Source organism: Cottoperca gobio, chromosome 4 (genome assembly GCF_900634415.1).
Source record: "Cottoperca gobio chromosome 4, fCotGob3.1, whole genome shotgun sequence".
NCBI lineage: Eukaryota > Metazoa > Chordata > Actinopteri > Perciformes > Bovichtidae > Cottoperca > Cottoperca gobio.
In genome coordinates this window covers 8,278,599-8,294,459 of record NC_041358.1, presented here as the reverse complement: position 1 = coordinate 8,294,459, position 15,861 = coordinate 8,278,599, and positions in this window count along the sequence as shown.

Genomic DNA, 15,861 nt, shown 5'->3' with positions numbered 1-15,861 from the left:
CTTAGGGGGCCAAGGGCATAGCTCACTTTAGCCTTTGGCCAATGGTTCCCATGGCAACAACAACTGGAATAAATAGGGATTCCCAACAATACACTACACAGTACAAACCTCCTGAACACACACACACACACACACACACACACACACACACACACACACACACACACACACACACGATTGTGACATCAGCAAACCAATTCAACAAGCCTTCTGTCCCGGAGTAGCTCTCTGTCTTTTTTTCTTCATCAAATTTTTAAATCATCCAAACCACAGTGGCTCACACACACGTCATCTATAATTTGATCTAAGATGATTCCTCTTTAGATCATATGGTTTTTCCCCAAAAATGTAAAACAAAACATTGAGGGATGTTTCACAACCAAAAAATAGATTAACAAAAAGGAAACACTGCTTTTCATCTGCCAGCTCCTCCTGTTGCCTTGTTCCCACACACACACACACACACACACACACACACACACACACACACACACACACACACACACACACACACACACACACACACACACACACACACACACACACACAGCTGTACAGGTGTGCCATTGGTATGCAGTTAGTTTGGTGAGGTTTAGCCCATTACAGTGGGAGATGAGACCCAGCCCTCACCCATCATTACTGTAATTGGTTAAATTGCAGCTGCATGTATCTCTCCCCACCTGCTGACAATTTAGCAATAAAAGCATCCGGTGGAGAAAAAAAACAACATCTAAAAAAAAAGCTGTTATGATGAAATAAAAATGACAAGTGAATCTTCTCCTGGGAGAAGAAGATAAGCGGTTATATTTTTTATTTGTATCTTCTTCCTGTGCTTAAGGGACAATATTGTTAGTTTTGTATGTTTTTATCTATTGTCATTGATGTCCTAGACAACAGGCAGCCTTTGGTTTCAATTCATTTAAGCACAATATAGAAAATAACATGGAAAGAGTAGAAATTAGTGTTATTGTTCTGTGGTACTGATGCTCCAAATTTCCGTCCATTAATTCAAGCATTCAGTGACTTCCGAGAAAAGCATTTCCTTGATGGGATGCGTTGCCAGAAACCCTCTTTGGCCAGAAAAACATCAGCATTTTTCTCACATGCAACTTCTTACTGTCACAAGAGTCTCGAGTGTGACATTGTTATGCCATCATGAACTATCTGGGGCATGGCAGGAAATAGGTGTGAAAGATTGGGTCAACAAAGCTTGCATCCTTAACATGGGAGAGGTTTGACTCACCAGCACCATCCTATGAGGCTAGTGGTTATAGTAACTGTTCCTGATTCCTCATCTACAGTATTTATAACCAATGTAGGCAGTTGAGAAAAGAGTTTCATGGTTAAAACGCTTGGTGGAAAAACTCAAAATTGTTACACAGTCCAAAACAACAAGTCCAACATCCTAACCTTTGCTCTCCGGCTGCTTGAGGCTAATAGCGGACTCTCAAATCTCTTCCTACACATGCCTAAATATACCAAACTAAAAGATTAAGTATAACACATAATAAATAACACATAACACATGATTACAATCCTTCCCTAAAGTAGAAAAGTAAAGTTAAGTGAATTATTCACTGTTATCAGTGACCAAATCCCAATTCATCTCAGAGGGAAATATCATTTTTATTCTCCTACCTTTATTTGATAAATGTCGTTAATGGTTACTTTGTAGATTCAAATTATTAATACAAAATATTATTAAGCGTGCTGTAACAAATGGAGACCAGCAGCTGCATGAAGGGTAGCAAATCATGCAATTAATGCGTTAAATCAAGCCAAACCACCGGGGTAGTGCTTTACACACACACTCACACACACACACCCACACACACACACCCACACACACACACACACACACACACACACACACACACACACACACACACACACACACACACCTCTACAGTTCTCCTCCCACTTGTAGGGCCTCTTCTTGCCCATTGTGAAGAGAGAAGAAGAATCTTTAGTTTTCTCACCCTCCTCTGCCCCGGATTGATTTTATGTAGCGCTCCACAAGGTGCGCAGGATAATGAGATCACTGCATGCATTTTTCATGGACAGGATGAAAGCTCTACAGACACGCTGTATAATCTACATTTCAAATAAAGTGCAGCCCACGTCCCTCCCAAAAGAACCTTTGCCTCACAAAAAGAACTTATCCTTCAGTGTTCTGCCCCTCGAGTGAAGACAATAACCTTTACCAACGGCAGGACAAATGGTGAAAGAAACAGTAAGAAGAAGACCACATGTTCCTTATTTTACAGGTCTGATTTGTAGATTAAGTTAAACCCAGGAACATATTTGCAGCTCTGAAAATGTTTTTGAGTCACAGACCAAACACATTTGATCGTAAGGGTCTAAATCCATGCAACAGACTGTGCAAGGGGAAACAGCACAATAACAGTGATTACAATCTGATAAAGGGAGTCATTACATTGTGTGTGTGTGTGTGTGTGTGTGTGTGTGTGTGTGTGTGTGTGTGTGTGTGTGTGTGTGTGTGTGTGTGTGTGTGTGTGTGTGTGTGTGTGTGTGAGGTGGCAGCCTCCAGCACTTCACCACAGTGACACATGCTCGGCTTGATAACGTCCTCCATTGCTTTTCTGTGAGGTTCCAACATGTTGAAGATTGTTTCTGCTAAGTGCATCTCAATCAACCCATTAACTCTTAACCACGAACCAATTACCACAGCTAATCAGCTTTGACGGTAGAGTTCATGAACTTTCAAGGCTCTGAAAACCTTTTTTTAACATTAGTTATGGGATTCAAACAAAAGAAAACACTGGTTATTTCACAAAAGTGATTTCCACTAAGTTTCCAAACTAAATGACAAAATCAGTTGTTTTCTGATCATATCTCATTTTTTCACCGCCATGGTTAAAAGTAAAACAATGTTGATTGGTCTCCATTTTCGAAGACAAAGACGTTCTTGACCCAACGGCGCCATGACAAATGCACACTTCTTTTGCCATTGCATCTGAGAGACAACAATCATAATTCACACAGCAACAATGTCATCATTGTAGCTTTGGCTTTTTCTGATTCCTGTGTTTATTTTGTAAGAAAACTTACCTTATGTCATATTTGGTTTTACTTCCAGTCTTTGTCTGTTTTCCCACCTTTTGTGCTTTGTTAGCCCCGCCCTGATTTAATCCTCCTGTGTCTAATCATCGTGCCGCTCTTGTGTCTCTGCCTGCCTCCTCCAGCTGTGTCCTGTTCTTGTGATTATTTCTCTGTGTGTACATACCTGTGTGTTTCCCTTTGCTCCTTTTCAATTTGTCGTCAATGTTCCCAGTGTGGTCGTTCTGTCTGTGTTCTTTTCTGAGTTAATCCTGGTGTTCCCTAGTGCCATTGTGGTTTGTCCTAGTTTTTGTATTACCTTAGCCTGCTCCCTCATTTTTGTTGTATACCTGTTTTAGTTTTCAGCTTTATGTTAAATAAAGCTTGCATTTTGTTATTACAACATGCCAGCTGTGTGTTCTGCGCTTAGTTCCTCTTTTTAACCTCAAAGTGACAAACCAGAGTTGTCTTGTCATCAAAGCGTTAACATAGGTCATTTTAAACATCAGAGATCACCAAAGTATGTAGAATTCATTGTCAGGGAATCATGAAAATCTGCAAAAAAAATGTAATAGCAATACATCCAATAGTTTAGTCTGAACCAAAAGCGGGGGACGAACAGATCAACGTTGCCGTCCCTAAAGCCATGCTGAATCAAAGAAGACTCAAAGATTGGAAATAACAAAAACCTGATGACATGCTTGCAGGAATAGAGATTGGAGATTCCATTTACAGGAGTGTGTGTGTGTGTGTGTGTGTGTGTGTGTGTGTGTGTGTGTGTGTGTGTGTGTGTGTGTGTGTGTGTGTGTGTGTGTGTGTGTTTATATACTAAAACTATACTGTCACTTGTGAAAAGTTGAGGGAGAATACATTACTCTAAAAGTAATTGGTTTTTAGTAGAATGGGGTCTGAGGTTTAGGAATGCTCTGAGGTTTATGTACCACCACAGCTCGCTGGCTGAAATAATCTCTCAAGCTTTGGTTATTTCTGTGGGTCTATTTCTAGTGAAGTCTGCATATTCTGCGGCCACGGATGACCCTGATTGAGTGACAGTTGACGCAATTGCATTCTGACAGGAAAAAAGCACATTTTTAAAAGCTTGGAGTTTGTGACAGTGGTTAAAAAAATATTGTTTATAGACTCCATCCTCTGAGAATTAAAAAATGACTCTGTCATGGGAAAAAAGAGCAGGCAAACACACACACACACACACACACACACACACACACACACACACACACACACACACACACACACACACGCACACACACTCTGCTGCAGTGCACTCATGGTTTCTCACCATGGCCCGTTCAGCCCTCTGTAGATCAGCATTAATGGAAATACTGAATGTTTTATTTATCAAGAGAGTTGCTCCTCGTATTGTTTGGACTGCTAATGTTCAAATCTGCGCTCTGCTTGTCTCTAAGGATGTCTGTCAAAGAGTTTTTTCTTGCCTTCTTTCTCCCCATTTATGTCTCTTTTTCTCCACAAAAGAGCTTTCTCTGTTAGGTCGGATCATGTCGCATCAGCATGTTTGGGGAATGTTCACCAGTTAACTCTGCGTAGATGGTCTCTTCTGTCTGCTGGATGCCTGGGTCACAGCGCTCTGAGTAACTAGCTGTCACAAGAAATTTGTGCGGCAACACACACTACGCTGTCATGTTGGCGCTTTTACAAGCGATAATTGCTCAGCAAAGCAAGGGCAAAAGAGGCATTGCACAAGATTGGAGCGCACTTATAATGAAGTGACATGTATAGTGTCAGTGTTACCACAAGAAGTTTTGCTGATTGATTTGTTATCGGAAAAAGAGAAATGAATTTGCTAAAATGAAACATACATGTTAACAAGACTAAGAGTTTACAGTCATGCAAGCAGCTCTGTGAGGAGTACAGCTGAGGCTGATGGGAATGTCATTCATTGTAAAGGTATTTGGTCATACATTAAAATATTTGACAAAGTAAAATGTGGATGTGATGATGGCGCAAGAGGAAAAGTGAAGAACTTCCGTTGAAAGTTCATCCTGAGGGGAACATGAATGTCTGTACCAAATTTCATAAAACAACAGATCCTATAGTTGTTGAGAAGTTTCACTCAAAACCACAAATGAGAAACTAAAGGTGTCACTAGAGGAAAGTCATTTTCATCCACACTTTGAATTGCCTTTGTGTATGAAACATGCAATATTAATAAACTTGTCTTCACATCACTTGGCCATTATTTACCCAAAGTAATCACAATCACAGTAATACGTTTACATTCCTTCATTTATCAGATACAGGTTCAAGATCACATTGAAGCAAGCTTTCACTGGAAATCTCTTTGCTTAATCACATATAATATAAATGTGTCTGGTGTTACTAAAAGGGAGAATATCATATGAGACGGTTCATATAGGACGCCACAGGGTAGGTCTTATAATGAGTCTGCAAGGCTCTTCTCTGGAGAATCGCTAATAGCTGGGATCTGTGTTTGGTTTACTATCAAGTTTCGTTTATTTGATCATTCTCGCAATATTGGGCATATTACAGTAGTTGGGATATGAAACGCACCTGCTCGTACCCTGATTGTTAATTTTCATGTAAACATATTATTATATATTACATTTCCTCTATTCTAGATTTCTTTAAGCTCCAACCTTTAAATGAAAGCTTTGCCTATGGATTGAGGTTAGGATTCTGTGTAGACCACTATTGGAAGATCATTTCTTTATGGAGCTGGTTTAATGCACATGTTGAGAGAGGAACTGCCATCACCTCTAAAATATAATTTTATGTTTTAGATTAAGATTTACCTTGAACCATGAAATCAGCCCCAGACCAAAAGTACACAAACGTATGTTAACTGGGTGCCATATATTGTTTGTCTGTAGTCCCACGAGGCGCACATATCCATCCTTATATGCAAGATAGGTAAAACTAAATCAAAAATGTTTTAAACGAGAGACTAATTTAGGAGTATGAGGTATAGATATTGCCAAATGTGTTGTTGTTGTTGTGGATTATGAGACTTGTTTTGAACTTGAATGCTGTTTCAATGTGTTTATTGACTTGCTTTCTGGGACAATCTGCTGAGATTTGATGGATTTGCTTCACGTCACTATTAATTACCTCCATTGTGTTACATTTGTTTACCCTTTTAAAATGAAAAGAGGCTACAATAGTTGCCAGAGTAAACCTTCACAACAAAGCATTAATTCTTACTCCCTGACCTTACTTGAGTTTGCTTGTGTTATTTCCCCAGTGCCTCGTCACGTTCACTTATTAGTGTGATCAGCTTACTCTAAGTGTGCAGTCACCCTGGTCCTCTATTTCCCTTTAGACTTCACTGTCACTGTGCGAAGTTGTCTAAAACCTGTTACCCGCTAGACACTGGGGAAATCTAAAGCTGTCTGTTGCATTGGGCCTTTCACAAAGCCGGGAAAATAAACATTGAACTGTAAAGATGTGAATGAGGAGCTGGGTGAATGGAGAGGAGGCAAAGAGCTGGACAGTCGGGGAAAAGAAGATTATATTTCTTTCATCTCCTTAATTGAAGAACTGTCAGTGTATGTATCCATGTGTGCTGGTGGGATCACAAGGAAGCAATGCGCGTCCCTGACAAGTCCCGTCGCGTAGCAAAGCCGCTCGCCAGAGTCTCCATGGCAATCGCAGAGCGAGGAGGAAGAGCGGGGAGGTTTGTGAGGACTCATGTGGAGATCTCCATTGATCTGGACGAGACTGTAGCTGAAGAGGGTGAATCACTCACTCAGCAAAGAAAACAAGAACACAGAGTGGTGAGAGAATATAAGGAGAGGGCGAGGAGCTTTTTAAAGACAGCCATGACTTGTTGAATTCACCCTTTAAAGCACAGATTTGTCAACGAGGGCCTGTCTAAGATAAAGCTTGATAATCAGACTGAAGGGCCATTTTGTTAAAACCCAATCACTCATGCTCAACTCTTTTCAGACATTTTCTGTGCAGCGTGGATTTCGTTACATTATTACATTACATTACAGGTCATTTAGCGGACGCTCTTATCCAGAGCGACTTACAGTGAACTAACTACAGGGCCTTGCTCAGGAGTACAATGGTGGAAGCCCTGGTATTGAACTCACAACCTTCTGGTTTGGAAGGCGTACCACCAGACCACTATCACCACCCTTTACCTAAGTCCTATGAAATAATATCACTCGACTTTGGGGCAACGTAAGTAATAACTATTTTAGGAAAATAATTGCCAAGACCAAATCAAAGGTTCCCGTGACTGAAAATAGGAGTTCTCTCCAACAAATCTATTGTTCTATTGTATCAGGACACCTCATAGCACAGTACTAGTAATGCAACATGGACACTTAGACAAGAATCAAAGACTTCAAAACAGATGGACATTGCCTAATCAACTGAGCTAGTGTCTATTTATCAGTCAGAGAGAGTAACTACCCTGCTAAGATAACTAGCCACACAGTTGCCTATTTATTTAGCCTTTTCCTTCAAGCAACAGACATTTAACTAAAGATTGTATAGGATAGGTAGATGTTAATTATAACATATGTAAAGAAGCCTTAGGGGTGGTGGAAGAAAACAAGTGGCTTCCTGCTTATCTTTTGAAACAAGTCTGGTTTTGATGCATGTGAGCTGCTTGTCCCGTGAGATGGAAAACTGTGTTTGGAGTACGGCACAGGAGTAAGGATATGGTTGTGGTTAGGCATTGGAATACAGGTGTGGTTAAGATAAGGGCAACTGATGGGGTTTACAATAGGGAGGGAAATAAGATTGTCTTGTTCTTATGCTTTGCTGGCTGTAAAGTCTGCTCTGGGATGGCGTGTTATTATTTGGGCTATTACCAAAGGGGGGCATGACATGAGCAAGTTTAGTTTAGAGATAGCCAATTAGGCAGGTCATTTATTCACATTATCATCGGAAGTTTAAGAAAGGACTAAATTCAGATTGAATAGGGCTAATGTACGTCTTTTGTTACTGGGACCAGTTTGTCTGCAGCACTTGTAAGACTGACATCAACAGCAGGGCAACCGAGGAAAAAGAAACATTTCGGATGTTTTACAATGAGGAAAAAAAAAGAAATTGGTTGAAAGAGAGGAAGACAGAGACAGAATGAAGCAGCGAACAGACAATGAATCTTGCTGAATGGCTGCCTTTAATGCCTCAGATCCTTTTCTTTCAGTATGTGAAGTGGACGTGTTGTAAATGTTCCCTTGCAGACCTTCATAAATAATGCTGTGTTATGAGAGGCCCCAGCCCTCTTTTATCATTCTCTCTCCCTCTGACTCTCCATCCCTCCTCCTCCTCCAGCTTCTCCACAGCCTTGCTTTCAGGTAGAAATTCTGTTGCCATGGTGATTCCAATCGCTGTTATTGCTACAAAATGATGTGGAGGACCTGCTGGCGGAGAGGGAGAGATTCATTATATTTACATTCCCAAATATTCACTGTGGTCGTATCTGCCAGCATTTATCTCCCTGACTGCACGACTCTCCCAATCCACTGTTAATGTTCAGCCTCACAGATCAGATGTGAACAATGTGCGATGACCGGAAGTGGAATTGCCTAAAATGATCAACAATGTGGCTGTTGGGCAATCGGATGGATTTCTAAAGTCGAACATAGAATACATAAAACATTTTAGTTTGCTGTTTAGCTGCAGTCAACATATCCATTATAAACTGTAGTGTGCTTGTAAGGGATGTCAATGTCGTTCGGCCCACCATTTTGGTCTGAAACATCATTTAACAATACTGCATTAGAACATAGCATATGGCTGGATCGTGTGTATGGTTTGGTCAATGTGCTAAATTGTGGCTAATTCTCCTGAGGGTGCAATTGAGGACTGTGCACACATATTTATTTTGACAGGGGGAAACTCCAACACATTTGACCGACCAATAGTGTAACTTGATCTTGACTTTTATGTTCATAGGGCTGGCCCCTGCTTTGGTGCAGTCAGCCCAACAAGTATCAGATACCATGACATATGTACAGATATTCATGATCCCCAGAAGATGAATCCCAATGACTGTTGATCCCCCGACCTTTCTTCTAGCTCAGGAGTCGGGGACCAGTACCGGGCCGGGGATCACTTGGTACCGGGCCGCACAGAAAGAATAACAAAAAATTATTTTGGTATTATATTATATTATTAGGGCTGTCAAGTGATTAAAAAAAATAATCAAAGTAATTACAAGCTTTGCAATTAATTAATCTAAACACAGACCATCAGTTTGACATAAAGTGCAATTTAAAATCTGGAATCTAAGAGCGAGATTAATCTGCGTTTTTTTATTGCGATATTTTTTCTGTGATTAATTAATCGAAATGAACACGCTAATTCGACAGCCCTATATTTTATATTATAATGCAGTAATAATATAAATAGAGTGCATAATATAAAATGGAATAATTACATTTACATTATATATGTAATAATTAAATCATATGTTCTGCACTCTGTGTCTTGCATGAAACCGGTCCATGGTGCCAAAAGGTTGAGGAAAAAAAACTGAAATGTCAACCTCCTGGTGGAGCTAGAGCAGCGGCTCTAGCTCCACCAGGAGGTTGACATTTCTGTTTTTTAGTAAGACATTTAAAAATTTTTTTTTTTTATTAATTTGGGACAGATATCCATTGTCTCATTGTCGGAGTATTCAGAAAATGTGAACACCCCCTCAAGTCGGAACAAAATCTCGGCAACACCTGTCAACGTGTTGTTTAAACGCCCTAAATACAACACATTACGACTTAAAGCACAGGAACACACCGAAGTCGGAAGAACAACTTCCCAACTCGGGGAAATAGGACCATCTGAGGTTAATTGAAATGTGCCATTGCAAGTTTGTGCTCTCCAAATGCCATTCTAGTTTTTATTTTGTTCAAAGTTAAATTGTAAAGCTGTCTTTCTCCTTTTTTTGTCAACATTTTTGTGGAGGTCATAGTTTTGGCCATGCAGAAAGGGGATTAAAACATGAAACGTGAGTTAATGCAACATACAAGATTAATAAAAACATACACGCCGAGCAGGAAATAAATTAAGTTGAGCTGAAAAAAGCTGAGCTGAAGACAAAGAGTGGAAGTAGAGTTGAGATATGCATTTGTGCTTGTATGCATTTTTACTGTAGGAAATTGAATTATTTAGCATTTTTCAGCCTTTGGGTAGCTGTTATAATATGATAAGCTATTAAATACCTCCCTAATGATATAGTGTGTGAATCTGCCACTGTGCATTACGGCGGGGTTACAGGCTTCGGGACCTAGAGACGATGTTGATTTAAATTTCCCTGTTGATATAATGGTGGCTGTTGACTTAGAGGGTTGGGTCTGCAGCTCACAAGTTCAGAACGTACATTTAATCAGCCACTCAAGGTGTTTTTTTCTCCTTTCTGCTCTGCTGTAGAAATATCTATGAACTATGGATCGGCGCAGAGGGACCAGGTCAATAGCTTGCAGTTGAAGCGAGACTTGTAATTGATCCAAATCTCAATAGCTCAGTGTCTCTAATTCCACCGTCAGCATGATTATGAATTATAAATAGATTTTTTCTTCTGCAACTCTGCTCTTCATGTTTTGATAAATTGTGTTTGAGTATTTTTTAATTGTCAGTTTTCTGTGCTTGACAGGTGTTTTCGTCCGAATGCTCTGAATGCATTGAGGCCATTTTCTTTCTCTTAACTCTTTGTTTCCTTTCAGGCAGCTCACAACCCCCCTTCCTTCACGCACATCCCTCACACACACCATCCCCCCATTCCCACCCCGACATTCCCAATTACCCCTCAGCTTCAGTAGCACTCCACATCCCCTTGCATTGAAATGGGCCAGTTGCTATGGCAACCCCATACAGCAGCATATTATGTGTCAGAATTCAAAAGAGGATCAATTAGTGATGATGTCACTGCGTCAAGCGAACAACTCAAATCCTGATCACAATTCCCTCAGAGCGGCCAGCCTGTGTGTGTGTGTGTGTGTGTGTGTGTGTGTGTGTGTGTGTGTGTGTGTGTGTGTGTGTGTGTGTGTGTGTGTGTGTGTGTGTACATACATGTGTGTGTGCTATTTATGAGACATATAGTGACCTGAGAATGGAAAGTACAAAAGATGTGTTCTTCTCACTGCAGCTCAGGGTGGGAGATGAAGGCAGACTTGAGGTTCCCGAGTCTCTACTACACGGTGTGTGGGAGGGCTGGATGGGGAATACAAGTAGAATGAAATACACTGACTTTCAGCACGAGGGTTAGATGAAAAAGAGAAATCAGATACGTGTCAGAGTTTTGGTGCTGGAGAGGATCTTCTTAAAAAATTGGAAATCGACAAAAGAAGTTAAATCTGGTGCACTTTGTGATCTTTCTCCTCGAGCCAAAGTAGCAGAAAATGTGCTGCACATCAAATACAGACCTTACTCTGCCATTTCTCTGACAGTGCAACCTCCTACCTTTATGACCCTGCTGCAACTCTGTCGCCTCTTTCCTTCTATCTTCTATCAGAAGAACACAGAGCACTGAGAATACACAGGTTTACAAAGACAAACAGCCGATTCTACATTAGAGAAGTAACTAATCTGTAACCTGTGTAATGCATTGGCTGCTGCTTGAGTTGATTTGGTGGTAAATGGTAATGTGTTTAGTCTCTTTTCCCAAAGGATTTACATGTATGCTTGTTTTTCAATCTGCAGATACGTTTTACATCAATCACAGAGAGCAAGCGAACAAGATAGAGGGAATATATTTTTGGAGCCACTCTTCTAAAGGCCTCCTCTTCCTCCTCCGCCTCCTCCTCTGTTCATGTATCCTCACAACTGATAGTAGTAAAATATTTAGATTCCCAAAAGCATACAAAGCCACCTTTTGAAGACTAGATCGTGCATTGATTTTGATGTACAAATGTGTGACAATTAAAGTAAAAAGCAACATTAAGTGTTATAGTAAGGTATTCACCAGTGTTACTTGTCAATAGATTCTCCACACAACCATGCAGGGATGAACACCACTCTTCCAAAACTCCCTCATTTGATGTTTTGATGATCTTTGTCCCTCTGATCCCCCTTCTCTGTCTTTTGCAGTTATTATTGTTGTGACATGAGGAATTGTACTAATGTGGAGCATACTTTTGGACAGTTTCTCCGAAAGGACAACATGTTATTTCCCTTGGTTTTGCACATGGATAGTACTCTAAGTAGTTTTGTGAACAATTATAAAAAGAGCTTGAGATAGAAGTTCAAATCCAGCCCACTTTCACACCTCTGCACACCTAGCCAAACACTGCTTTAAGTGGGTGTCATCAGTTTCTTTGTTCATGGAAAGTTACAGAAATAGTTGGATTTGCCATTTCACCCGCCAAAAAGTGGGTTCAGTTGCTGTCAGATGATTCAACCGGCTGATTGTTTTAAGAATACTGAGGCCTTGAAGGCTCCTACAAACTGTGCAATAACAGCGATCCTGCAGATGCAATTCATGCAACACTGCGAGAGCGGTCAAATAAAATCCTGTTCTCAATCTGTGTCAGACAGCAGGCAGTCTGTTATAAATTAACATTAACTTAAAATAGCATTCACATTGTACAATTTACCTTGCACGGCAGCTGGATTCTGGGGGTTAGGGTTAGGGCACAACAATCCGTCTGTTCAGGCTTCAGCGACCTGCGAGGAGCTACTGGCAGCTACAATCATGGTTTAGGTGCCTGTTCACAGAGGGTTTCTTCAAAACAACAATGGCGGCTCCTAAGGAGGTTAGCAAAGATGCTGTAATAACATCAGTTATATCAGAACTGGAGAGTTTTTCTTTATTGAAAGAAGAGCAAAGGACAGCACTGAAGGCTTTTCTCAATGGAAAAGATGTTTTCGCTCTTCTCCCGAAAGTCTTTTTTGAAAGTGCGTGTCCTTTTCCTTCTCAGGTGGTTCTGCGTAAACAAACCATCTGGAGCGTCAGGTTATTGTGCGATGATTGTCCAGTGAATCGCAGAGCTACAATTCAGTCAACATGTGTCGTCCGTCTGCTACATACGCCAAGTTTCCGAAACCGACAATAATACCTGCTTCATGTAGCGCAGTGGAAATATGTATAGTTTACACTCTCTTAAGCTCTGTCTTTAAATTCTACTTCTACTTCTGTCTTTTTTCTCAAGGCCCTGTCACACAGTGCCGTATGGCAGAAACGTATGCTGGCGCATATGAAAATTAGCATTCAGCGTTCAGCAACGTACACCAGCGTATTGCCAATATTCCGTATACACCGGAAAACATTTCCGCCATATGGCGAAGGAATACGCTAGGAATGCGTTATGCATCTGTTGGGCATTCGTCGAATACGTTAGCCATTCGCTCTGATACGTTTTGTATAAGTACGTGATACGCTATCAATAGGCTCTGTATATGTTCATATACGTTGTAAATGCTCATTTCCATATGCGCCAGCATACGGCACTGTGTGGCAGGGCCTTTATGTGTAACCACTTGCAACACCATCAACGCTATGGGGTAAGGCTGTCAGAATGTGTAAGTTATAATTACGATTGTACGATTTATCACATCTCACCCCTCTCTATGACATCAGGCTTTTCACCCCACCTTTGAGTGAGCACGTATGAAAAAGATATAAACATTTGCCTTCTGAAAGAAACCACTCCCATCAGGCTATGTATTTAATGTGATTCATTTTTATAATAATTGATTTGCCAGGTCATTTTAAGGATCCCTACAGCTTTGCTGAATCCCTCACAGATACCTCTGAGGAGCCATGACAGAATATAGTGATTTTAGATTGTTGTAGATGTTATTCATGAGCCCAGAAGCATTGCACTTTGATATTTATTTTTTCTGGGAGTGAATAAAATGATGATGGTCACTGACCGTGGTCCTGATCTCTGTTTGACCTACCAGTGACCTCACACACATCCCGCATGCTCCAACACATCACTTCTATATCATTTTTTGATAACTATCATGCAAAAAAAGGATTTGTGCATGTGTTGTGTGTGTGTGTGTGAGAGAGAGAGAGAGAGAGAGAGAGAGAGAGAGAGAGAGAGAGGAAGAGAGAGGAGAGAGAGAGAGATAGAGAGAAGAGAGAGAGAGAATGATAGTGTGTGTGAGCGACGAGAGTAGAGAGAGTGAGAGCGAGAAGAGAGAGAGACGAGAGAGATAGCGAGAGAGAGAGAGAGAGAGAGAGAGAGCGATGGCTAGTTGAAATGCGCGGTGCATTCTTCTGTGGAGGGCGAAGCGAGCAGCCATTCGCAGGGCAGCCGGATTGCTCTAAATATCTACACTGTTCATTCAACCTTTATCGCTCACTGGGACGAAATCTGAATTCATTTCTTAATTTCCTGCAAAAAGAAAATCGTTGCATTTTATGTACCGGGTGGAACTCCGCAACATTTTGTCCAAACTGCCTTTCGGGTGGAAGTTGTGTTGCCTGGAGCCACCGGGGACTCTTGTACCTTCGCTGATTTGTCCCCTGCGGAGTGTGAAGTCTTTCATCAGCCAGGAGGATTCACAGAGCAGGAGTTGCATTTGGAGAATATCGATGCAGTGGTAAGATTTGGCAAAAATGCATGAATTAGAATTGTATTATCTCGAATTAAACATCAGGTTTTTGCACGGACGTGGATGTCTCGAAGGGTGTTTGGGAGGAGAATCCCGGGATCTTGCGGCATGTGTCGGCTGGGCTCAGTGAGGAGATTCCTCACAACGCGCAGTTTGCACAATTGCTGCAAACGGACAACGTTAAGCATCGAACATGAGATTATATAAATACATTGCAAGGGAATATTAGAGGAAAACAGCTCGTTGAAGATATCCACAACATATATATATATATATATATATATATATATATATATATATATATATATATATATAGTATATATATAGTATATATTTGACCACATGCATGAAGAGGCTCAACCCTTAAGTCTGTTTGGGCGGTTACTGAATGATAATGAAGTATAGAGCAAGGACACAAATGATGTAAGAGATTTCCTTCTATGTCTATGTCTGTGTTATTCAAACAATAATGCATGCATTATATATAACAGCAGTGTCTGGAACCAGACACAGCAGGCCTGTAACATATTGGCTTTTGCAGGCATTACCCAACAGTAACGTCAATATGACCCTTTATTCAAAGCATTTAAGGTTGTAATATTTGGGATCTTGCATTCCTGAAAATCTATCAAATCCAGGCCTTTGGGTTACATCTGTGAGTGACCTTGTAATGCATCCTACTGTCACTGAATCACAATTGGTGCTTTCTCCTGTCTGCTTGTATTTGGATTATTTAGAGGATTAAATGAAAAGCAATAAAAAACCTTTCAATCAGAGCCGTCTTTATGCAGTTATCTGCTCTGCTTGACAGAGGTGAGCTTCCTCTTAGCGCCTCTCACTACTTAATGTTTAATCTTCATGTCTGGTCAAAAACAAAGTGTGTGAAGGCACTTGTGTGTTACCTATTTCTGCATGTTTTGTGGCAACAAGCAAGGCTCATGTTGAGCTATTTGTTTACATTTCTGAATGCTCAGCTGCAGCCTCATTCATAAAGAGTGATGAATGAGAGGCACATCCGCCCTGAATTCTGATTCAAGGCCAAACAGGTGCTATAAGTATGGTTTTGTAAAACAACAGTGAAGCGATCAATGCTGGCAAACATCTGCACGAGCTTGTTTAAATATCCACGCAGGTTGATCCACATGTGGAAAACCACAACATCCTGTTTGGATTTTCTTGACAAACATATCCACAAAACATCATTAAGATGTTGCTGCTAAGATAGTGGACCAAAACATTCGCAGGATAAGTACACGAGTAACAGGGACAAGCTTTTCGGTCTCTCAG